Source organism: Macaca nemestrina, chromosome 10 (assembly GCF_043159975.1).
Source record: "Macaca nemestrina isolate mMacNem1 chromosome 10, mMacNem.hap1, whole genome shotgun sequence".
Classification (NCBI taxonomy): Eukaryota; Metazoa; Chordata; class Mammalia; order Primates; family Cercopithecidae; genus Macaca; species Macaca nemestrina.
The window spans coordinates 113730831-113756364 of record NC_092134.1 but is presented as its reverse complement, the minus strand read 5'-3'; the positions used below and the strand labels follow the sequence as shown (position 1 = coordinate 113756364).

General features: G+C 35.1%; 1 protein-coding gene across 13 annotated transcripts in view; it reads left to right on the top strand.

Annotated features, from left to right (window-relative positions):
* LOC105492180 (coiled-coil domain containing 91) overlaps window positions 1-25534 on the top strand; it is a 372391-nt gene that overhangs the window by 28221 nt on the left and 318636 nt on the right. For 3 of the 13 annotated variants that reach the window (XM_024796159.2, XM_011759196.3, XM_071071975.1), the window contains one exon: window positions 7848-7914. The exons of 9 other annotated variants lie outside the window; for them this stretch is intronic. The gene's annotated coding sequence lies outside the window, so the exon portion shown is untranslated. Of the gene's footprint in view, window positions 1-625; window positions 644-7847; window positions 7915-25534 lie in introns of those variants that run through there. One more of the 13 variants, XM_071071971.1, reaches the window with a different exon arrangement.

Sequence of the window (25534 nt, the reverse complement as noted above, 5' to 3'; positions counted from 1 at the left end):
TCAACATCAGGGAATATCATAAGCATCAGGGAATCACTTGTAATGATGATAAAGGAAGCAGCACTTCAGAGAATTGCACTTACACATAAAGACCTGTCAGAAAATGTTTAAAATTAGAAAGAACTCAAATGTGTATCAACTAGTATATGGATAAAGGAATTACAGAACATTCGTACAATACTACTCAGCAGTAACAATGAACATTACTACTATTGCTTCCCTGTTACCCATAGTGTACACATCTTTCCCTCATGATAAGGAAATTATATCCCAAACTAATCTCTTAACATACTACTAGGAAATATGCAAAAATGAGCAAGATGGTAGTATTGTACTGACAGCAGAGGTTCTAGAACAGATTAGAATACATAATTGAATATATGTACATGTAAACACAGAATATATGTATATGTAAACACACAGATTTGAAATTTTTAGTTCATTATATCCTTTAAATATCCTGGGGTGGTGGTAGTTTGCAGATAAGCTAAGTTTAGTTGAACATACTTGAGTTATACGTAGCTTTTGGAAAAATTTTAGGAAATTTTCCGAAACAGCAATTTTGAACTGACTACTCAATCTTATATTCATTTTTATAGGTAGCCTTCAGATGTTTTCCCGTGTATTTGAGAAGTTGAAGTCAGTAAGTGAATCAAAAGATACTAAGTATTCATTAATTAACTATTTTTCTGTGCCACAAAGGGACAGAATTTTTAGAATTGCTGGAGAAAGGCAGAAGATAAGACTGTAAAGGTAAATTTGAGCCAAATTGTGAAAGGACTGTCGGATTTCATGGTAGGAATAGATTACCAACAGCAGAGTGGGAGAAGTAAGTATGGGCATGATGAAGGCAACCCTAGGCAGGGTAGGATAAAACTGTATGTAATCATTATTTTATGTAACTACCTGAAAAAAATAAGGCTTTAGTTTGGATGCAGGGTGGTGGTATGCTCTTACTTTCAAATTAAAAGTAAGATACAGACTTTTACTAAGCAGAAAGATGATTATAATTTGGAAGAACCTGATAACTTTCACTGTCCGTGGCAGCCTAGTTTACTGTAGAGAGCTTAAAAAATCTTGACATAGGTGACATCCTTTTCTTATCATCTAAGGTTGTCTTCCTGTTTACCTATTATAACTGTCCCCTCCTGTTCCAGTCTCACTCATTTCCTAGTGTGGTGACTCCATGCTCTGTTCTCACTTCTTCCATCTTCTGTATTTGATCCCTTTAGATATCCTTTTTTCAAGCTTACCTGCCTGAGACACTTTACATACACATTGCACATCTTTTTCCCCTAATATCTTACTCCTTTCCCAGTTTGATTTGGTAGCAACTGTAGTTCTGCCTAAGAGATCAACTTTTTCTCTGGCCTTTCAAGGGAATGCCCATTAGACTGTTGGTCTACTGTGATCTTTCTACTCCCATTCCTGCTAGAGGAAGGGATTTAGCACTAGTGACAAGCATAGAGGCCGTGATAAAAGTCTGTAACAGAAAGCACGTTTTCATTGCTTCTTTTTGTATATTGTAGTGATTTAAAGGTCAGTTTTAATTGAGGTGTATAAACAATTAAAATCACCAATAACTCCTCAAGCTGGAAGACAAAAAAAAGGAAATCACCAATATTTAGTATATAATTTGATGACTTCGACAAATACTTACATATGAGAAACCACTACAGTATTATATGGAATATTTAATGACTGCAAAATGTTCCCTTGTTCCCTTAGCACGCTCGGCTAATTTTTTGTATTTTTTTAAGTAGAGACGGGTTTCACTGTGTTAGCCAGGATGGTCTCTATCTCCCGACCTCATGCTCCGCCCGCCTCAGCCTCCCAAAGTGCTGGGATTACAGGCTTGGGCCACTGCGCCCTGCCCCCAATGTAACCATTTTTAAGAGTACAGTTCATCAAAGCTTATGAGATATGTATACATTTGAATATTATAGTATCTTGATTAATTTATGTCATTATGAAATTTTTCCCTTTATACTCTAATATTCTAATTTGTATAATATTAATATAGGCATTTCAAGTTTCTTTTGATTGATGTTTGCATGGTGTATCTTTTCAGCCCTTTAATTTTTTTTCATAGTAAAAGTGATTTTTTTTTTTGTATGGGGCATACAGTTGGGTCTTTTTCATTCAGTCTGCAATCTCTGCTTTTAAATTTAGTCGTTTAGACTACTTACACTTAATGCAATTATCATTTCATGGTTGAATTTAAATATATCATTTTACTATTTGTTTTCCTTTTTTTCCTTCTGCTTTTTTCCTTGTTTCCTGATTTATGTTGGGTTTGAGGATGCTTTACTTTTAATGATTTCATTTTAGACCGTCTGGACTTTCTAGGTGTATATCTTTGCTAATTAATTAATTAATTAAATGCTTCAGTGTCTACAATATACATCTTTAACCTATTAGTCTCTCAGTATTTTTCCATTTTATGTACAGTGTAAGAACTTCACAACAACATACCTTTATTTCATCTCTCATTGTGTTATTGATACGCAGTTTACTTCTACATGTTCTATAAAGCCAACATTTAAAAAAATTTTTGCTTTATATATTCAGTTATCTTTAAATTTTTATATTTACCCACCTGTTTACTATTTCTGGGACTCCTAATTTCTTTTGTGTAGATTCAGATTTCAATCTGGTTTTATCTTTCTTCTCCCTGAAGAAATTTCCTTGATATTTCTTTTAGTACAGGTCTGGTGTCAGATAATTCTCTTACCCTTTGTTTATCTGAAAAAAAGAAAATTCCTCTTCAATTTTTAAAGGTATTTTCTCTGGGCGAAGAAGTCTGTACTGCCATGTGTTTTTTCCCCTGTAGGTTGAAAGACATTTCTCCATTATCTCCATTATATTCTGGTTTACATGGTTTCTGGTAAGAAGCCTACTTTTATTCTTATTTTAGTTCTTTTGTAGTAATGTGTTCTTTTTCTTCTGGCCTAAATGCAAATATTCTCTTATATCAGTTTTCTGTAATTAGATTATGATGTGTGTTGGTATGATTTCTTTATGTTTGTTCTTTCTTGCTATCTTTAGCTTCTTGGATCTCTGGTTTTACAATGTTCATGAAATTCAGAAAATTTTCAGCCATACTTTTAAAAATAAATTCTTCTGTATCTTCCCTTTTTGGGGGTCTCCAGTTACACAAGTTTTAGACCACTTGAAATTATCCATTTTTTCTCAGTATTTTTTCCTATCTGTACTTTATTTTGAATAGTTACTATCGCTGTTTTTTTTAACTTCGTGATCTTCCACAGTGTTTAATATGCTGTTAATCTCATCTTTTATATTTTTTGTTTCAGAGTTCTCTGTAAGTTTCGTTTTTTTCATATCTTCCATGCCTCTCATCATCATGACCATTTTTTCTCTACTTTCTTAAAGTTATAAAACATATTTATAATAGCTGCTTTTATGTCTGCTGATTCTCTCCATCTCTCTCATTTCTGTGTCTGTTTCTATCAAGTGATTTTTCTCCTGGTTATGGGTTATAGTTTTCTGATTCTTTATTTGACTATTAATTCTTTATTGGCTGTCAGGCATTTTGAATTTTTTTTTGTTGATTGCTGAATTTTTTTATTTTAAATAGTTTTGTATTTTGTTCTGACTCTTTCCTGTGTCACTAGCAATCAGTTTGATTATTTTGAGGCTTACTTTTGAGATTTGTTAGCATGGCTCCAGAGCAGCCTTTTGTTTAGGTCTAATACAGCCCCAGTACTAAAGAGATACCCCCCCTGAGCATTCAGCTGAATGTTCCATATATTACTAGGTTTATCCACTCCGACTGATAGGAATACAAACTCTTGCCAGCTATGTGTGAGCTCCAGATGGTCTGTCCACTCACTTTTGTTGTTCTTTTCCTGTCCTTGGGTAATTTTCTCCCACGTGTATATAGGTTAGAACTCAATTTAAGACTTGAGAAGACCTTTCTGTCTCTGGAGCTCTAATTTTCAGATGCTTAGACTTGTAAATTCTAGCTGCTTTGTGAACTCTTAACTCTGCCCCTTTAACTCAGTGAGAGGTCAACTTTACTTGGCTTCTCCCATCATACACTTTGGCCTGGAAACTGACTCCAGTTTGTAAGTTTGGCAGTTATAACCTTGTTTCCTTTCCTTTGGGAATCACAATTTTGTGCTGTTGTCTAGTATTTGCACATTATTTCATCCTGTACATCTTTTGTTCAGTTTTCTAGTTGCTTTTTCTCTTCTATTGTTCATTTTTCTAGTTGCTTAGAAACTGGAGGTTAAATCTGGTCTTTGTGTGTCCACTTTGTTTGGAAGTAAAATGCTATCTGTATACTGTAATTTATATTTCCATTCAACCTTTATCATAATTTTACTTTGAAGTAACCACAGTGTGGAACCACAGGGGTGGCAGTGGTGGTGGTGGTGCTTGTGCTGGTGAGATGTCTGTGAGTAAGCTATTGGTGATATATAGGAAGTACCTGTTTTAGTTTTTCATTTACTCTGTTCATCTTTTATAATACTTTATAAAGTAAATCTCATCACCCTGTCTGTAAATCTTTGCATAAAATTTATACACTAGGGATATGTACCGTATTTTTCGGTAGTTTTTATATTTTAGACTTCTCACTTGCTATTTTTACTAAGCCTTGAAAAACCAGGCATTTCTTATTTCTGTATCCATAATAAATCATGGTATTCAGCTGCTACTTAGAATACAGTTATTTTACCATAGAATGAATTTTGGTGTACAAATTTTATGTTTGGTTAGTTAGAGATCCTCAGGATAGTTACAGGATTTCCCTTTTCGTTTTCTGCAGTGGATCTAATTTGGTCATTCTTTAAAACTGTTTTCTTTCTGAGGAGCTGACAATCCTAGGGCTTTTCATCCTTGGCATTATTATCCTTTTCATTGTGTTGGAACTGTGTAAGATAGCTACAACTGCACCTAGGTGGCTCTTAGTACTTTTGTCATTGTAGGATTTATATATGTGATAACAAATACTACCAGTAACATCATCTCTAAAGATTGAAGACTATAGATACATAGAATTTAAAATTGTTTCTTTTGTGAACTCATCTATTTTTCCATTCTTCTTGTTTCTTCTGGAAATTATATGTGTTCTTTAAGGTTATGCACGGTCTGACAAGGTGAGCTTCGCCAGCCTATCCAAGGATAAAGGCAGCACCTTACATAAAACCAAAGTAGAGGGGGAAAAAACCTAGGTAATTTTACTGGCAATCTGTCAGGAAATGGAAAGCATGATGAAGCCTGTGTTTGCACATAAAGGTGAACTTGTAGCTCTTGCATGTTTCTGGGTTTTATGGTGTTCTTATCTCTCATAGGGACAATATAAGCCATGTTTAAAAATGATCTTTTGCTTATTTGCTTAAGGGAGTAGGTGGATAATTGGTGATGCTGAGGTTCGAGATAAACTTTCTATTAATGTATCTAGTACCTGTCTGATATTTCCATATGTAAATGAGTTTCTTTGTCATCTTTGCATTATACTCTAGGCAATGCTACATGCTAGCCTGACTGTGGTTTCACTTGGCTTCCTTTTTCTAAGTCTCTACCTGTTCAGTGTACCTAGCTTAGCTTCTAGCATTCCAGTGCAACTACCTGCCACTCATTTCCTGCTTTCTCCTTTTGCCTGTCTCGTAAACAATATTGTTTCCTGTATATTTCTTCCTTTCTCTTTTGAAACTTACCTCAATATGGTATATCTGATGTAATATCTCACTAGGCTATTATGTAATTTGATAAATTGAGTAATGGTATTAGTGATGCTGCTACTGATGCAAAATCAGTTCTAGGATACGCTAACTTATACTATTGTAGTGTTAAGCACTTTTGAGTTAGATTTAATTTAATTTATTTTATCTTCAGAGTCAATTTTTAAGCTTTATCTAGAGTCTTACTGTGAGGAAAAGAAATGTCTTTTAAAAGAAGTAGGCTCTTACAACTGTAAGATTCTCCTTGGAGAAAATTATTTCTCCTGAAACTCAGGCCGTTGGAGGTATGTTTGCAGTGTTTCCTTGGTAGTTCTCAATCAGGTATTTTCATGGATGGTCTGCTTGTCTCAGAAAGAGAGCCTAAAGTGGAGTCTTTTACTTGGGGAATGCTTAAGTGCTCCACAAATCAGTGACCAGAATCGTTTCATTTTGTGCCCATGTGGTTTCTGTGGGTGGTTTGTTGTTTTAAAAACTGTTTCAAAGAAGTGCATTTTTTTTCCTGGCAATACATGTGTATCCTGTGTAAGTATTTTTCATTATTAATAATTTTGAGAAAAACCAACTCCAGGTCATAATGCAGTTGGCATAAGTTATGGGTTTTGGGTCTGCTTTACCAACAATTTATTAACCTGAGGTTCCCAAAGGGCATGTTTCTCACTGTCACCAACCTTTTTTTGGAAATTATTTTTGTCCATTTTGTGTAAATCAATAGTTTCAAAGGGAAGCTCAAGGGACTTTTAGGCTTAATTTCTTCTAGGCTTATATACTGCTATTGAGGGGGTATTTCCTCTCCTTTTCTTTTTCTCTGTATAGAAATTTCCATTTCTGTTTGTGACTTGTTTGTGATTCCAGCTTTTTCATTGTGCTTTGATTTTCGTCTTCTTCCTCATTTAGGCTTAGTGGTTAGAAATCTTGTCGTTAATTGAATTTCAAAGTGGTTAAGTTTTTGTCATTTTCCATTTTCCTGTCCAACGGAGGGTTTGCATCTGTAGGTACACTGAAACCTTTAATAATGAACTTGGGTTTAAAGAGAAATTGAATTAAATTCTTGAGTTATTTCAGAAGTTGTAACATCATGCTATTAACATTTCTGGCCACAGTGAACGTTTTTGTAAAAGTGAAGTTTTGTAGGAAAAAGCTTCGTATGTCATCAGCCCATAGTCTTGGAATGGATCTTTAGGAATTGGCTAGCGCAGAATTACAACGGTAAATAGTCTGCATAAATTTTCTAGCTAACAAGTGAATATTATTTTTAATTAGGAAATAACCAGGAATAAGACTTGAGAGATCATCTCTCCTAACTTACTAATTTAAGAAAGGAGGAAATTAGACCCTAGGTATTAGGTGACCATCTTCAAAAATGCTGTAATTTAGTTGAAGAATTAGGACTAGAGCCCCATGCCCTGATGCCAAGTTTAATGCTCTTTCCGCTACCTTGGGATCTCTTCTCATCCTATTCCAACAAAATAAAAGTTTAAAGTGTAAGGTACAAGATTCTGGTTTGAAAATATCCAAATACATTGTATTTTTGCAATATAAAATTGGAGTGATGAGAGAAGACTTAAAAATTCATGTGCCATTTTCCCCCTTGATCTGTAAAACAGTAGTGATAGTATCTGAGGTTGTCATTTGGTTATTTTAGGAAGGAAATTGTGTGGCCCTTATTTTGTTTGAGTCTCTTCTTCATCATATTGAGGTAATTTTTAAAAGTTCTTAAGCTAGAAAAACATGCAAATAAGAACCTTCTGTATTGGCTGCTGTCGACTGCCTATTTAACATTACCCCTTTTCCCACTACCTGCCCGCTTTTTTTTGAGAGAGAGTCTCACTCTTTTTGCCTATGCTGGAGTGTAGTGGCATGATTTCGGCTCACTGCAACCTCCGCCTCCTGGATTCAAGTGTTTCTCCAGCCTCAGCCTCCAGAGTAGAGTGGGAGGGATTACAGGCACCCACCACCACACCTGGATAATTTTTGTATTTTAGTAGAGACGGGGTTTTGCCATGTTGGCCAGGCTGGTCTTAAGCTCCTGACCTCAGGTGATCTGGCCTGCCTTGGCCTCTCAAAGTGTGGGGACTACAGACGTGAGCCACCACACCCAGCCTCCCACTGCCTTTCTAACAGATTCTTTGTTTTGTTTAGGCATCTAACCCTCCTTTTTGTGACTCAGAGAAAGGAGACCTCATTCCAAGTTCTAGGATTGATTCTGGTAAGTCTAAGTGAAACATAGTAATTCCTTTTCTTTGCTGGCAGCGGGTTTAAGGATGGGCAGATCGTAATCTCAAAATATTTTTGTCATCTTGCTTCCAGCCTGTGGATGAAGCTAAATATAGGAGTCCAGAGCCAAGGGAATTAGAATTTCTGAAGCTCTGACTTGCAGTACTTAAAGACTGCTCTACCTTTGGCCTTCTTGTTACATGAGATACTAGTTATACATCTTACTGATTTAGCCAGTTTGATTTTGGAATTCTGTTACTTCCACATGGAAGTATTTTGTCTCATGCATCTAATATTTGTGAATGAAGATTCATAATGATGTAGGTTTTTGGCAATTAAATGGTTGTGACTACAGGGAAGACTATTAATAGATTGGAAACTAGGAGAATCTTTTATGAGATTTTTAACTGGGTGAATAATAAAGTCGTGGTTCATAAGGCATCATAAACTAACAGTGATTTACCTTTTATTCTTGTAGCTCCACCTCATTTCTTTTCCCAGTGACCTCTTAAATTCAGTGGATTCTATTTGTTCCTTATCCTCTTTGACCTCTATGACATATATTAGACCTGTCTGTATCTTTCTGTATTTCTGGTCATGCCTCTTAAATTTTATTTACTGACCTGTTTTCCTCTACTTATCCCTTGAATAGTAATAGTTTTCTATGGTTTTATTTTTGGTCTAATTAGAAATATAAACATTATTTAGAATGGTTTTATCTTTATAGAAAATTATGACAATAATATAGAGAGTTCTCATAAACCTCACACCTTTTATTAACATTTTACATTTTTGTGGTACATTTGTTTAAATGAATGGCCAATATTTATACATAATTATTAAGTAAAGTCAATACTGTGTTAATATTCCCTTCATTTTTATCTACTGCCCTTTTTCTGTTCCAGATTGCTGTCTAGGTTACCATATTACATTTAGTGGTCATGTCTCCTTAGGCTGCTCTTGGCTGTGACAATTTCTTAAACTTTACTTGTTTTTGATGACCTTGACAGTTTTGAGGAGTATTAGTCAGACACGTCTTGGCTGTGATGGTTTCTTAAACTTTACTGGGTTTTGATGACCTTGACTGTTTTGAGGAGTATTGGTCAGACATTTTGTACATTGTTCCTCAGCTGAGATTGATATGATGTTTTTCCTCATGATTAGACTGGGGTTAGGGTTTTTAGGAGGAAGAGCGTAGAGGTGAAGTGCCATTTTCATCACATTGTATCAAGGGTACTTACGATCAACTTATCATTGCTAAACTGTAACTTATTGTGACTTATTGTTGATGTTTGATCATTTGACTAAGGTGGTTTTTATTAGGCTTTTTCACTGGAAAATTACTCTTTTTCTCTCTTTCTGTATTGTACTCTTTGCAATGAAGTCACTATGTGCAGACCACACTTGATGGGGAGTTATTTTCCACCTTCTTGATAGTGAAGTAGCTACATAGGTTTTTTTGGAATTTTTCTGCATGGATGACCATGGATATTTATTTTCTACTTTGCTTGGCCAGTTTTAAAATTGTTGATGTATATCGATGATTTCTGAATATGTTTATCCTAGCGATTATTTCTCCCTCTTTTTTTGAACTCTTCCTCTTTCCAGTCAACTTCCTATTAGATCTTTTCCTTTTGGTCTTTTGTTGAAACCTCAAACTCAAATATGTCCATATTGCCTAAGCCTAAACTAATTATTCTATACCTCCTTTATTTCATTTTATGCCTTTTTACACCCAAACTTGCTTTTTCTTCCCACTTACTGAAGGTAGAAACTGATGGGATCCTTTAGTTTTCCTTTTCCTTATTCACACTCCCTTATTACCTCTTACTTTGGATTATTAGTTTATTGCATAGATTTCCCTCAAACTAGCCTATTCTACTTTCACACTGTTATCCACATTGCCTCATAGCCATTTTTTTCCATTACGCATGTCACTTACTCAAAATACATCTTATTTCTCTTTTCAGAATTCTTCAATGAGTTCTGTGTTTGCCTCTAATTGATTTTAGGTAAATTACTTGATCTCGCTGTAGCATAAGTTTTCTTGTTGAAAAAGAGGAGGTGATACAGGAATTTTCTAAGGATTAAAAGTGATAGTGTGTCTAAAGAGTTTAGGAATGTGTCTGCAACAAATTAGTACACTCTAAAAGACAGTTATTTTTATTGTTCTTTGCCTCCTCCCAAACTCCTTATCATGACTCTTCATAATTTTGCTTCTAGCCACCTATCTAGTATCTTCATTTGTAGTTATTCTCCCACCATAAGTACCTTATCATTCAACAATTCTGCATTATTTGTGATATTTTTGATTTGCTATACCATGTGCTTTATAAACCTGTCCTTTTGGCTGTGTCTTCGCTAGGAATGTGCTTATCTTTTTTGATGAACAGGAAAATTGGCTTTTACTTATTCATAGTATTTAACTTAGATATCCTCACCCATGGAGAGTAAATTACTATCTTTCTCAGTTGTTGCATAGATATATTGTGTACTAAATATATGTTTGCAAGTCTGTCTTTCTATTAAACTGTGATATCCAAGGACATAAGGACTTAGTTTAATTCATTGTATGATTCCTAGCACTTAATAATCACTCTGTTAACATTTGTTGCATAGATTACCTCACAAATACAGAATTTTTATCTATGGTAACCAGGTTTCTGCTTGAACCCTTCTAATAGCAGGAAATTTATAGTTGGAGAGCCAGTGATTACTTGTGGACAGACCTACATTTTAGGAAGTTATTTTCATACAGGTTTGAAATCTGCCTACCTTTAACTTTCATTTGTCTGTTCTCTGGACCCGTAAAGAGTTAGTCTCTGCATTCAGCATTTTCAAGTATTTGGGCACCAAATATGTATTAAGCACATTTCAGAAGTCTCTTGGTTGGAAATGAAAGAAAGCTGAAACATGTTAAGTTAAAAGAAATAAATTTGCTCATTAACTTTGATTGTCTCCAGACTTTTTGATTGTTCACCTCTACCAGGAATACATTTTTGAGGATGCATCCTCAGTATGGGTATATTTATCTGTACATTTGATACATATATAACAGTACATTACGTACATTATAAAACACAGATTATGGCACTTTTCAAAGGATAGTACAACCTAAAAGTATTTTATGCGTTGTAGTCTTTTCTTCTCACATTCTGGTGGATTGTCTTACACATCGCTCTTCTCGGAGGTGTATACATACCATTTTTAAAGGCCACCTATATATGTAATCAAACTCTATTGTGGGCAGGTTTGGAGCTGGTCTTAGAGATGACTGAAGATAGCTCTAGGAGTTCTACTTTTTTCATTGCTGCTGCTGCTGCTGCTTTTTTTTTTTTTTAATGACTTTTCTCTTTCAGACTGGCTTCTTCCTGGGGCTAGGACCATGGTTGCTGCTGGCTTTGGGCTAATTTATTCACAGCTTCTATTGATTAATTCAACAAATTATGAATGGAGTGCATATCCTGAGCCAGGTACTATTCTAGGTGTTAGAAACACAACAGAGAGTATAAAGAAGAACAGTATTAAAGTGGTAAGTGCTATGCAGAGAATTAAAATAGAACAATGTGACAGTAATTAAGTGACTACTTTAGGAAAACCTTTGTCTAGGAGAGACATTAAAGCTGAAATATGAATCAGAAGAAATAGCTAGCCATGTAAATATCAGGAGGAAGAATATTCCAGGGACTGGCTAAGGCAAGATTTCTAAAATGGGCCTGAACTTTTGCATGTTTGAGGAAGTAAGAGAAGGCAGTTGTTGAGTTTAGAACTTAGTAGGTAAGGAGAGTTTTGTGATCAGAGAGAAACAGGGTTTTTCTTCTTCCATCTCTAGTTGGAAACATCCCAGGGAAGGACTCTGATTGATCCAGCTTGAGTCAGTTTCCTATCCCTAAGTCTGATTATTAATGGTGGGGACATGTTTTGTTTTGTTTAGCTCATGTTGGACTAATTGTCTATGTTTATGGCCGGAAGAAGGTTTGGAGGAAGGGTTTTGGGTTGACAAAATTAAGAGATGCTACTTATTATGGACCTTGTGAGCCAAGAGCTTTTCATTATATCAGCTAAGAGAGAACTCTTACTATCTTACCCTATTTGAAGATACCTATTCTTTATCTTTGTTGACTTTTTAATCAAGGCTAAACTTTTCATTATTCATTCTTCTCGGAAATGATTCTTTAACCACAAGTATTACTTTAACCTTGCATTGTACTTCTGAGGGTGACAGATGGAAAGAGAGATGGAAATGTCAGTGTATTTTAGGTATAAATCCTTTCCAATCCCTTAATGTCCATTTGTGTATAAAGGATTTGTGTAATCTGGAGTCATTCTATACTTCGTTGCCTAAGGCAGAGAAATTGGCCAATGCATTTTTGATAGTGCTTCTTAAATTAAGTTGAAAACTCAATCCTCCAAGTATTCTGGGTAAGCAAGTTTTTTGGGGGCATATTTTTGCTTCTTGGCTTTTGGTGGTATTAAAAGCTTTGATAACTTTGGTAGTGACGTTTCCATGGTTTGAATTCTGTGCAGCAGTGAGTGGACATAATATTAAATAGTGGTATTTACTAGTGGGAACAAAACTGAGTACTAAATTTCGATGTTTCTGAAATGGTGTCGTTGCAATAGGTCAACAACTACATGCATATTTCTGGAAGTCACTGGAAATAGGTGCCTACAAAGAAGCATGAGGCTAATTTCTACAAAGAATTGAATATGAGATATACTCTTATTAAACTGTAATAATTATGTATTTGATTTTTTAAAAGAAATTATGCTTTTTTTTTTTTGGAGACAGGGTCTGGGTCTTTCACCCAGGCTGGGGTGCAGTGGTGTGGTCATGGCTCACTGCAGCCTTCACCTTCTGGACTCAAGTGATCCTGCCACAACAGCGTCCAAGTAACTGGGGCTATAGGTGAGCACTACCATGCCCAACTAAATTTTGTATTTTTTTTTTTTGTAGTGATGGGGTTTCACCATATTGCCCAGGCTGGTCTCGAACTCCTAGGCTCAAGTGATCTGCCTGCCTCTGCCTCCCAAAGAGCTGGGATTATAGGCATGAGCCACTGTACCTGGCCTTTATGCCATTATTTAATTAACAGTGTTCAAACTAGCTTAGGTTTTCCATTGTAAAGCCAGATTTCTTACATTAGAGTACCAAGGTTAGCCTTCTGTGTTTGAGTGTTTAATTTAGATGTTAAATATTGTATAATATGGATAGGCCACTATACTAGAGGCTCTAAGAAATAGAGCTCTATGGTGAATTTCTTTTCTTTACTATTACAGAATTCTAATAATACTTTTCTGTGTTGTAATTTTGGGTTTGTACATGTGGGTTGTGAGAAATAAACTGGAAATCCTGTCTCTGTGGGTTGGAATCTGGTGTGGCTTCAAAAGGCAAACAAAATATGTTAGCATTTACATGCCAGGTAAAGGCAAATTTTTTAAATGGACTTTCCATAGGTTCCAAACTTCTGAGGCGAAATAATATAAAGTAATATTGTAGTTGCAGACAGACTCCTGTTGGCATACATTTGGTTTCTTAATTTATGATGGGACATCAATAGCTGATTAAGCAAACAACCTAAAGAAATATCTTTGTAAATCCTTAGTACAGCTTGTTCCTGTTCATTTGTGACAAGTTGTTTGGGAAAGAGTTTTGAGATGGCATGCTAAGACTCGATATCCTAAAAGTCTAGTGGGTTTTCTTTGTATTTTATTTTATTTTATTTTATTTTATTTTATTTTATTTTATTTTATTTTATTTTTTTGAGACGGAGTCTAGCTCTGTTGCCCAGGCTGGAGTGCAATGGCCGGATCTCAGCTCACTGCAAGCCCCGCCTCCCGGGTTCACGCCATTCTCCTGCCTCAGCCTCCCGAGTAGCTGGGAGTACAGGCGCCCGCCACCTCGCCCGGCTAATTTTTTTTTTGTATTTTAGTAGAGACGGGGTTTCACCGTGTTAGCCAGGATGGTCTCGATCTCCTGAACTCGTGATCCGCCCGTCTCGGCCTCCCAAAGTGCTGGGATTACAGGCTTGAGCCACCGCGCCCGGCCTTCTTTGTATTTTAAAAGTGAAGAGTGTATTTCAAGATTGAGAATTTTCTGCTTTTTATAAAAAGGACTTTATAATTGGAGTAATTTTAGATTTTTAAGTGTACTTAAATGAAGATGCACATGTTTTTATCTCCTCCTTTCTTCTATTAATAATTTATTAGATAATTTTAAGAAAGGAATATTGTAGTATTATGGTGGCCAGATTTAGAAAGGTCTAGGTGAATTTACTGTCTTTCAGTTCACGTTACTCTTGTTTATATGAGTGGCTGGAGATATCACATATAATTTGAGGTTTACGTCTGGTTTTCTGTTAAGTGAATCTGATTCAGGCACAGCTATCTTCAATGGTGATTTTCCCAGCTGTAAATTAGGAACTTGGCATTGAACACCATGTAGTTTTGTGTAAGCAGAATTCAGATTGTGATGTTTTCTGTCACTTCATAATTCTAATTTTAGATTTTCAAAGTAGGATAATTCACTCCAGAGAACAGGTACATTGATGTCAGTGGTTTGAATCAAACTGAATATCCTTTATAAAAAATATGGTGGATCATTTTATCTATCTACCCATAGAATTGTGACTATGGATTTTCTGGGTTTTTTTTTTTTTTTTTTTAATTTATAAAAATGCAGGTGATTCTTTGTATTTGCATTTGAAAATTTCTTGGAAACACAGAATACAGTGATACTTATGGACTTTTCCTGCAGTGGTAGTAAATGTGAAGAGTGAGGGATAAGTTTAGAGCACAAGCCTCTTACTGGTCTTTCGCTTTACTTACATTTTTTTTTCACTTTTCTAATTACTTGTCTGAATTGCACAGGGTTTCAGTTTGAATATTGCAGGTACCATGAAGTCTTTTCTTAATAGCTATTATGTACTTGTGTAATGCCATCTACTAGATTATAAATGCCTTGAGCATAGGGGTTACTATAAATTCATCTTTGTATTCTGTTGTACTTAGCTTCTCACATAACAACTATTATAGAATAAGTATAATGAGTTTGTTGAATTAAATTAGATTGACCTGAATTAGAGGGGAGGAATTAGACATTGGAAAAACAGGGATGAACTTAGAGAAGCTAAGTTTTGTGGTCATTTGAGATATCTTGTTAATTTAGTTTTAAGTAATCAAGAATGGTGATATTTTATTCATGTTTAAAACTGTTATGACTGAATGGTCAGAAATGGTGGTATGTCTTGTTCTGTTACCAACTAGCAATTTATGTTTCAGTAAACTGCTCTGTGTAATAATTCTGGTGTTAAAAATACCGTTACTCAAAAATTAGCTGGGCGTGGTGGCACGTGCCTGTAATCTCAGCTATTCAGAAGGCTGAGGCAGGACAATCTCTTGAACCCAGGAGGCGGAGGTTGCAGTGAACCGAGATTGTGCTCCAGCCTGGGCGACAGAGTGAGACTCTATCTAAAAAAAAAAAAAAAAAAAACGATTACTGGTTTCAGGGGACACATCTTATGAATTAATTTTTAGACTGATTTCCTAAGTCTCTTTTCCCAACCCTCTATTAAAAAAATTAATGTGTAATTTACATATATCACAAAATGTATGGATAGAGGGTGTATAGTTTGCTGAATTCTGATAAATATATACCCGTGTAACAATACTCCAATCAAGATACAAACATTTCCGTTTCCTCAGAGAATTCTCTCATTCCCCTTGTAGTCTTTCTCCATACCATGCTCCTCCAACCCCTGGTGTCTACTCTTCAGATTTCTGTTACATATATTAGTTTTGCCTGTTCTTGAACTTCATATAAATGAAATTTATAACATACATTCTCTATTACTGGCTTAATTTATCCAACATGTTTTTGATTTTTTACTATATTTGTGAAGCTTTTTGAATAGTGTAGTGAAAAATGTTAGAGAACATCTTGTTATTGGTGAGAAAATTCCTATGAATGTTAATATTTAATTCAGAGATTAAAGAAGAATCTATGTAAAGTGACAATACCTACAATATCCTTTTTTGACCCAAATGGGAAGTAGTTCTTTTGATATTTTGAATATTGAATATTGAATATTGGAATATCTTTGTGAATACAAGGTCCGGTTTAATCTGGAAATTAAAATCTTCATTTGTTTGTTTTGTCAGCATAAGTCAATTTTGTCCTAATTATTGAACACTGACTTCTCTGAGAAGATCATCTTTCAGGTTTGGGAGGAAGAAAACTAATCTTATTTAGTTTTTAAACTCACATTTGTTTTTTTTTCGTATTGTTAGATAAGGTTATGTAGACACGAGCCTCTGTTACTTTGACAGTGCTTTTGAAACAGCTCACAGTTCATTGGGGGACATAAGTCAAATATGTATTGGTTAACTCTTGGTATCATCTTTATTTTTTCAAAATTGTAAAATATTGGTAAAATTGATCATCTTTACCATTTTAAAGTGTACAGTTCAGTGGCATTAAGTACATTATATTGTTGTGCTGCCATCACTATCATTCATCCACAGAACTCATCTTGCAAAATGGAAACTTCATCATTATTTCTTAATTTAAAAAACATTTTTCAAAAAGGGATTATAATACTAGCTTCTTTATTCATTTAAATTGGGCCTAGTAATTAGCTTTATAAAAATATTTTTGGCTAAAATAGATAGTCATGAAAATGATATGGACATGCTTTATAACATATTTGTAGTCTAGCCTTTTGTTATTAGACCCAAATCTTTTCTATGAACGCAGGTCTCCTTATTGGAATTTATTGTAAATTTTTCTTAAATCACACCTTTAAATATCCTCTTTAATTTCTAAGTGTAGTGATACAGTTGCAAAATAGTCTCAGTGGAGATTGTCCTAAATTTTTATAGTATAGTGTCTTGACAGAATTTTTTTAAAGAGCAAGTAGTCCTTATCAAACTGTTATAAGTAGTCAACTTTTTCATGGGAACAACTACTTCCACTGCTATCTTACAGATTTTTAAAGATATTTAGTGAAATTATACATTAATAGATATAACCCAGATAAAAATGTTTGGAAGCAAAAATAGCTGTTTCTTGATAGTTTACAATTCAGCTAATGGGAACATAAGTGCTAGGTCTTGTCTTATTAACCTCTACCCCTTCCTTCACACTGTGAGAATCAAAGGTAATGGAGAGCATTGGTTAATATCATGACCCATGAATTTGTTATGTGGCAATTAATGAAAAGAACTTGTAGCATGGATAGTAAGTTGATAATTTGAAAGTTTTTTTTTTAAAGTTTCAGTATCTTACAGCTACCAATTGTCAGTCTTTTCTGTTGTTACAAATAGCGAGTTCATACTGTAAAATAAAATTATAGTTTTTGTTTTAGTTATTGCTGTGTAACAAGTTACTCCCAACTTAGCAGCTTAAACAACTGTGTCATTTTGCTCATAATTTTGTGAGTCAGGAATTTGAGAAGGGTTTTGCTGGTCTTTGCATAACTGGCAGAGTGCAAGTTTGATTAGGTGTTTTCTTTCTTCGTGTGCTCTCTCCACATGGCTAGTTTGGGCTTCTTTACAGCATGGTAGTCTCAGAATAGTCAAATTTCTTATATGGAGGGTCGTTTTCTCCAGAGTAAGTATTCATAAGACAGGAAGTGGAAGATGCCTATTTCTTAAGGCCTGGGCCCAGAAAATGGCACATTTCTCACCCATGCTACTGGTCAAAGGTTCCACAAAGCTCACCCACATTCAAGGGTGGGAGACATAGACTTCTTCTCTGTAGAAGGCACACCAAATAATTTGTGGCCATTTAAAATCTGCCAAAGGTTTAAATGGTGTATATAATTAATGGCATTCTTATTTTTAAAATCCTGAGAATGTTTCTGGTGGATGTCAATATTGAAGGCTATGGAAGAACACATAGATCTCCATTTAACTGATTCAAATTATAAATGAGTATGAAACACCTAGAGAGAGTAAAATTGACAAAGGATAGAATGCTGAGCACAACTTCTTTATGATAAGGACTACTGTAAAATTTCTATTTATTAATCCAACTCTTGTTCTCCCACAATTAGGTGTGAGTTAATGTGTCATAGCATTAAAACAAAAGGACAAGGAAAATGAAATTCAATAATGTGTATAGATGAATTTGAGTTACAATCTTTTGGCATGCTGCGGGTCCCATTTGAATTCCTGGTAACAGACATTTTAGACTACAGTATGAGATACTTTTGTTAAGTGGACTAGGTCTGAGTATCATGTTTGAGAAGGCAGCATTTTAAAATTAATTTGACATTTATAAGTAATTTTTTTCTTTGGTACTTAAGCTGTACATAGTGTTATTTTTGTATATAAGGAGGTAAATTTTACCTTGGATTTTTAAATATAGTGTCTTGTATCATCTGTAATGATAAAGAACAGATTTTCTCAGTAACATTTTTTCAGTGACACAGTTTATCATGACCATTGAATGATAGCTGAAGAAACTGAAAAATTTCTGAAATTGTCAATATAAATCATTTATTTCACTAGACTTTGCTATGGTTTGCTGTTCGAAGTAAATATAACTTTTCCTAAGATTAGTCAACATTTATTGAGTTTGCGTCATGCTTGTTAGATGCTGAGAATAGATCAAAGTTTGATCTCTGTATTTTATTTAATTGATATCAAATGAACGTAATTAATGATGATGTTGAATTTTTTTTAATACAAGAATGAAAATGCCCTTTCTCTTTGTGATTGTTTGGTACTAGTCATTAACTTTGTTCCCATTTTGTATAAATATTGTGTATTAGAAGTTAGAGGCAGTTTTCTGTGGAAGAGTATTTCTACTTGATTTTGTGTTATTTGATATATAGATGTTTTGAATAGCAGCATAAAGTTAAACGTATAAATTTAATATTATTGCTGTATTGTAATCATTTTCTGTTTAATTTTTTGGCTTGCATTATTATAGTCCAGTAAACTATTTTGTATCTGTTATCTTTATGGTAATGTATCTTTTCTTCATATAAAATAAAAAACTTTGAGACCTCTGCATCCAAAATACTAAATATAAAAGTTTATAAATTATATTAAAATATGTCTCAGATTATATAGAGTGATGCGTAGTCATTGTTACCTTCCAATTAGCCACTTGGTGAAATATGTCACTTTTTAATTGCTAGACTATGTTTAAAAGCTGTAAAATACTGGCGAGCCACAATTTAAGACCACATAAAATGTGAAAATCTGGTTTATGGAAACAGATTAAAATTTATTTTCATTATGGAATGCTTTGTTTCAAAGTTTGTTGAAAAAATATATTTTGATGTATAATAAAGGTATATTGTATGATGTTTGTGAGATTATTTTTCAATACTTTAAAAATACTTTTTTACATAAGTAACAATATAACAGTACATTTCAAATAAAAAATTTATTCAAATCTCTATCTCCCTTACAAAGCTAATGATTTTATGTCCCCCTTTAATGTGTTTTATTTGAATGTAGTAGGTACACTTTTTAGAGATTTCTTTTATGGAAAATTGTAGGTAGAAGTATATACATGTAAGGTAGTGTACAGTAATGAAAATGGAAAATCAAGTCACTAAAATTTTGTTTGTATATCTCATATTATATTGTGATTTAGTTATTTTCTTTGATTTTCATGCAACTCGAAGTATATCCCTCACTAATAGTTATGTTTAATTTCTCCCATCCATTTATGTTAATACATACATACATGTGTACTCACACACACACCCCTACACACATTTTTTTTTAAAGTTGTTGTAGGCAGAATAATGTCCTTCAAAGATATTAGGTCCTAGGAACCTGTAAATGTTACCTTATGTGGAAAAGGGTTTTTGAAGATTTGATTAAGTTAAGGGTCTTGAGATGGAGAGATTACTCTAGATTATCTGTGTGGGTCCTAAATACTATCACAAGTGTCCTCATAAGAGATAAACAGAGGCATAATCTACAGACATACAGCAGAGAAGACAGTGTGAAGAAAGAATAGAAAGAGATTTGAAGATACTATCCTTGAACATTAGAGTGAGGAGGCTACAAACCAAGGAATACCAGCAGCTTTTAGAAGCTGGAAGAGGCAAGGCTTGGATTCTCTCCTAGAGCCTCCAGAGGGAGCCAGCCTTCCCAACTCTTTGATTTCAGGCCAGTTTGAACTTCTGGCCTCCAGAATTGTGAGAGAATAAATATCTGTTTTTTTCATCTACCAAGTTTTGGTAATTTGTTACAGCAGCCACAGGAAACTATTACGTGTGAATATACATTTTTGAAATCACTGAAAGATTTAATCATAAAATAGGAAGGGATCGCCGTCTTAATTGACCTGCTCCTCTCTTCCTTTGATGTGAACATATGCACATGTGGACTTCTCTACTCTTTTTACTATTATTACATCCTTATACGTTGGGTCACAGCTTTAATATCAGCTCCACAGATGAGCCCTCTTTTACCACTGAATTCTTAATTTTTTCCCTGTATCAGTCCCTTTTTTGTTTTCTGTAGCATTCATCATGTATATTCTTGGGGTGAGGAAAATCTTAACCACCATTGTAAATCTACAAGCTATAAAGAAAGATATATTTGTATGAAACTTAACAGTTAAATGGAAAGATATACCACACAAACAATTGGTAAAAATACGTACAGTGCAGAGAAAGGACAGAGTTGATATCTGTTCTATATGATAACTTCTTAGATGACAAAAAGGAAACAAACAGCACTATACGAAAATGAGCAAAAGATATGAAGAAGCCAATCCAAATGGCCAACAACATATGAAAAGATGTTCTAACTCACTAGTGTGATATATAACTTTATATCTATCATATTGCCTCTTTCAGCCCCCACCTTTAATGAAAAGAGAGAAAGAGAGAAAAGAACCAACAATAACATTGTATTGGCAAGAACCTAAGGAAATAATTAGTTTTATATTTTGCTGGTAGAAATGTGAATTAGTAGAGCCTTTGTAGACAGTGGTCTGATAATATCTATTAAAAATAAAAAATATATTTATACTGGTTGACCTTACAATCTTACTCTTTGAAATCTAACTCGCCGGGCGCGGTGGCTCACGCCTGTAATCCCAGCACTTTGGGAGGCCGAGGCGGGCGGATCACAAGGTCAGGAGATCGAGACCACGGTGAAACCCCGTCTCTACTAAAAATACAAAAAAAAATTAGCCGGGCGCGGTTGTGGGCGCCTGTAGTCCCAGCTACTCGGGAGGCTGAGGCAGGAGAATGGCGTGAACCCGGGAGGTGGAGCTTGCAGTGAGCCGAGATCGCGCCACTGCACTCCAGCCTGGGCGACAGAGCGAGACTCCGTCTCAAAAAAAAAAAAAAAAAAAAAAAAAGTAGAAATCTAACTCATAGAAACATGCTTCCATATATAAGCATTTCTGTATGAGCATTTGTTTCTAGTGGCAAAAACTAGAAATGCAATTTATGTCTATCAGTAGGGGAATTGTGAATGTATTTATTATGTATCTACATAATATATTTACATAATAGAATCTTAGTAGTCATTAAAAAGAATGAATCAGATATGCACCAGTAAACTTGGTGGGATTTGCATGGGGAATTATTACATGAAAACAACTAAGATGATTAAAAATGTGTGTGGCAGCCAGGCACAGTGGCTCATGCCTATAATCCCAGCACTTTGGGAGGTCAGAGTGGGCAGATCACCTGAGGTCAGGAGTTCGAGACCAGGCTGGCCAAAATGGTGAAACCCCATCTCTACAAAAGTACAAAAATTAGCTTGGCATGATGGTGGGTACCTGTAATCCCAGCTACTCGGGAGGCTGAGGTGGGAGAATCGCTTGAACCCAGGACGCGGATGCGGAGGTTGCAGTGAGCAGAGATCGCGCCATTGCACTACAGCCTGGGCGACAGAGTGAGACTCTGTCTCGGGAAAAAAAAAAAAAATATATATATATATATATGTGTGTGTGTGTGTGTGTGTGTGTGTGTGTGGCATCTTATATTAAGAAATGTAGTGATAACACCATTATATATGTAGACATATATATGAGAATACATATTTTTATGTGTATGAGAATAGAGGTATATAGTAGGTGGTTAACTTGGACCATTTTAGTGGGCAAATGTTGTGGGAGGGAAGTTGGAGAGCGTATTTGAGGTAGGGAAACATGCCTACTAATTTATGCTTTAAAGTTAAAATTAACATTTATGTGTTTATGTATAAAGATTTTTTCAAAATTGCATGTGATGACATTAATTAGTATAGCTCCTGTGGAAAGTGATGCAGTAAACCATGTCAAGCAGTGTTCATACTCTTTGAGCTAATCATTCTATATCTGAGAGTTCATATTAAGGTATTAAATTTAAAGAAGAAAAATGTTAATGTGTGAAGACATCATTGTGGCATTAACTATGTAATATGGAATATTACATGCTAGGAAAGATAATAAAGTTTATCCAACATAAACTCATGCTGAAACTTCCTCTTTTTGGACTTTAAATCTAGAAAAATGGTTGTCACATTGATGAGATGTTACACACATGTAAATAATACAATTATGAAGACTACAATTATAAAGGCTGTTACTTAGAACTGTAGATTATATAATGAAAAAGAACTTATAATTGCATGTACAATTAAAATATATATGTATGTATTTGAGTACTAGAAGGAGATAAGATAAAATGAAAACAATGTGAGGGGATTATAGTAAATTGTTTTTATCTTGTTTTGACAGTAAAATCTGGAAAACAGTGTTGCTCAAATATTAGCAAAATTTAGAAGAAACACTAAAATTTAATATCTAGCTCTTGTAACTGTGGAATATATTTTCTTTATAATAAAACAATTTTGTAATTTTGCCGTAGGCATTGGCAGAATGTTTAAATTTCAAATTAGATTGGTATTTCTATCAATACTTACTCTGAAAGCTGCAGTGTCGTCATGATTCATTAAAGATAAATCTTTGATTTCATGTGCCATATTTCTTACTGGGGAAAAAAACTAGGTCTAAGTCCATTTTACTCTTTCTAATAGTTTCCTTTTATCTGTTGAATCCCTCTTATGCATGTTTTCTTCCGTTTTCACTGTATTCTTGTATTAATCACAGTTTTTAAAAAAGTTTTTGTCTTAATGCTTTAATGTATAGATTATCTCTTGGTCTAGTTTTGTTGATTACTTCTTGACTTTTTTTCCTTTTTGTTTATCTCACAATTTTTGCCACCCGGTGTAAAAAACTGAGATGAATTGTATTTATTCTCTGAAATGGGAACACCTATTTTTCTGTCAGGTCATTGGTTTGTGTTTCTAAAATATACTAAACTAATGTGTTATGGAGCTAAGGCAGATTGGTGATAAATTTATAAAGCAATTGAAGTAAAAATGCAGTAAGTAAAAACATTTTAAAAGAGACACATGTAGTTTATTTTATATTAATGGAATTTTTCATTATATGACCTTTTGAGATTGACTTTTTTTTTTTTCCCTCACTCAGCGTAATACCTTTGCAATCTCTCCAACTTGCGTGTATCAATAGTTCTTTCCTTTTTATGGCTGATAAGTATCATAGTGGTAGCGATGTGGCACAGTTTGTTTAACCATTCACTTATTTTGGGACATTTTGGTTGTTTCCAGTTTTTGGCTGTTACAAACAAAGCTATGAACAATCATGTACTGGTTTTTGTGTGGACATAAGTTTTCATTTTCCTGGGATAAATACCAAGGAGTGCAATGCTTATTCTTATAGGAAGTATATATTTAATTTTTAAAGAAACGGAACAAGTGTTTTGCCAAGTGGTCATACTGTTTTACACTCCCACGAGAAAAAGTGGATCTTTCAAACCAGAAATGTTGGAAAGAGCCACTTTCTCCACATCCTTGCCAGCATTTGGTATTGTCATTACATTTTATTTTCGCTACTCTGGTAGGTATATGGTGGTGTCTCATTGTGGCCTTAGTTTCCGTTTCTCTAAAGACTGGTGATGTTGAACATCTTTTTATTTGCTTAGTTGCTATCCCCTTTGTATATCTTCTTTGGTGAAATGTCTCTGTCTTTTGTCTGTTGAAAAGAACATGCTTTCTTTTCATATGTGCATGGAACCTTCACCAGGATAAGCCATATCCTTGGTCATAAAACAAATTTCAGTAAATTGAGAAGCATTTCGTGTTCTTTTTTCCTGAAGAAGTTTGTGTAGAATTTGTGTTCTCTCTACTGACTCCTGGTATTTGTCTGGTTTCAGAGGGTGGGAGGGTTTTCTGCCTTTCCCCCAAGTGGCAGCTTGCAGTTTTGCTTTGTATGAAGAATAGTTCTAGGATATGAGTAGCTAATCATTTCCTTCATTTCTCAGGTAATCTAATCTGTCCTCATCTTTCTCTTGAGTACTTACTAGAGTTCTCGATGGGCATTTGGGTTGTTTGTGGGATTTGCTGTTGCAAACAGTGTTACCATGAATATTCTTGTGCAAGACTTCTGGTATACATGGGTGAGAGTTTCTCTAGGGCATGTTACTAGAAGAGGAATTTCCCAAAGTATACCTGTGTTCTTGTACGGCATGGTGGCTCACACCTGTAATCCCAGCAGTTTGGGAGGCCAGGGCAGGCAGATCACCTGAGGTCAGGAGTTCAAAATCAGCCTGGCCAACATGGCAAAACCCTGTCTCTACTAAAAATACAAAAATTATCTGAGCGTGTTGGTGGGCACCTGAAATCCCAGCTACTTGGGAGGGTGAGGCAGGAGAATCGCTTGAATCCAGGAGGCGGAGGTTGCAGTGAGCTGAGCCGATATAGCACCATTGCACTCCAGCCTGGGCGACAGAGTGAGACTCCTTCTCAAAAAAAAAAAAAAAAAAAAAAAGGTCATATTAGGACTGATCACCTTGTTATCATATAAAGTTGTTATACTGTCATATTAAATATACTGTCATATTTTTCTTCTAATTTCGTCTTGAGGTCTCTCAAGTGGCTATAAACTCTAGCCCTGCCCCTGAGGGGATGCCAGGGGATTTGGTCATATGGATGCTTATAATGGGCCTTTCACAGGATATTTCTTTATCCCTGTGGACAGCCTGGGTGTTTGACATGTGACCAGGTGCCCTTCTCATAACAAACAAGGAAGCTTGTTTATACTGGCAGATGCCCTTTTGGCGCTTGCCTGACCTGTGTCCAGTTTATTCTTAACAAGTTAGCTGTTCTCTAGGAGAGCCCTGACCAGGAAAGAAGTTAGATTTAGACGTGTTGGTCAGGTGAGGCACAGAGGAGGCAGCACAACCAAACATAGGAAGTAACAGAAGCAGTATATTACTTACGGATCCCACAGAAAACAAACAGGGCCAGATGGTAAGGGGGAAGCCATCTGAGACTTGGAGGCTCCACCAGTGGGTGGGGAGAGAGAGAGAGAGAGAGAAAGAGAGGGAGAGAGCAAGGAACCTGTGAGTCAAAGCCATTATTGGGGTCTAGGGTGTTACCAAAGAGTTTTCCTGCAGGGAATTCTAACTGGTGGGTGATGTGGTTTGGATCTGTGTTCTCACCCAAATCTCAGGTCAGATTGTAATCCCCAGCGCTGGAGGTAGGGCCTGGTGGGAGGTGCTTGGATCATGGGGGCAGTTCCTCATGAATGGTTTAGTACCACTCCCTGCAGTGCTGTT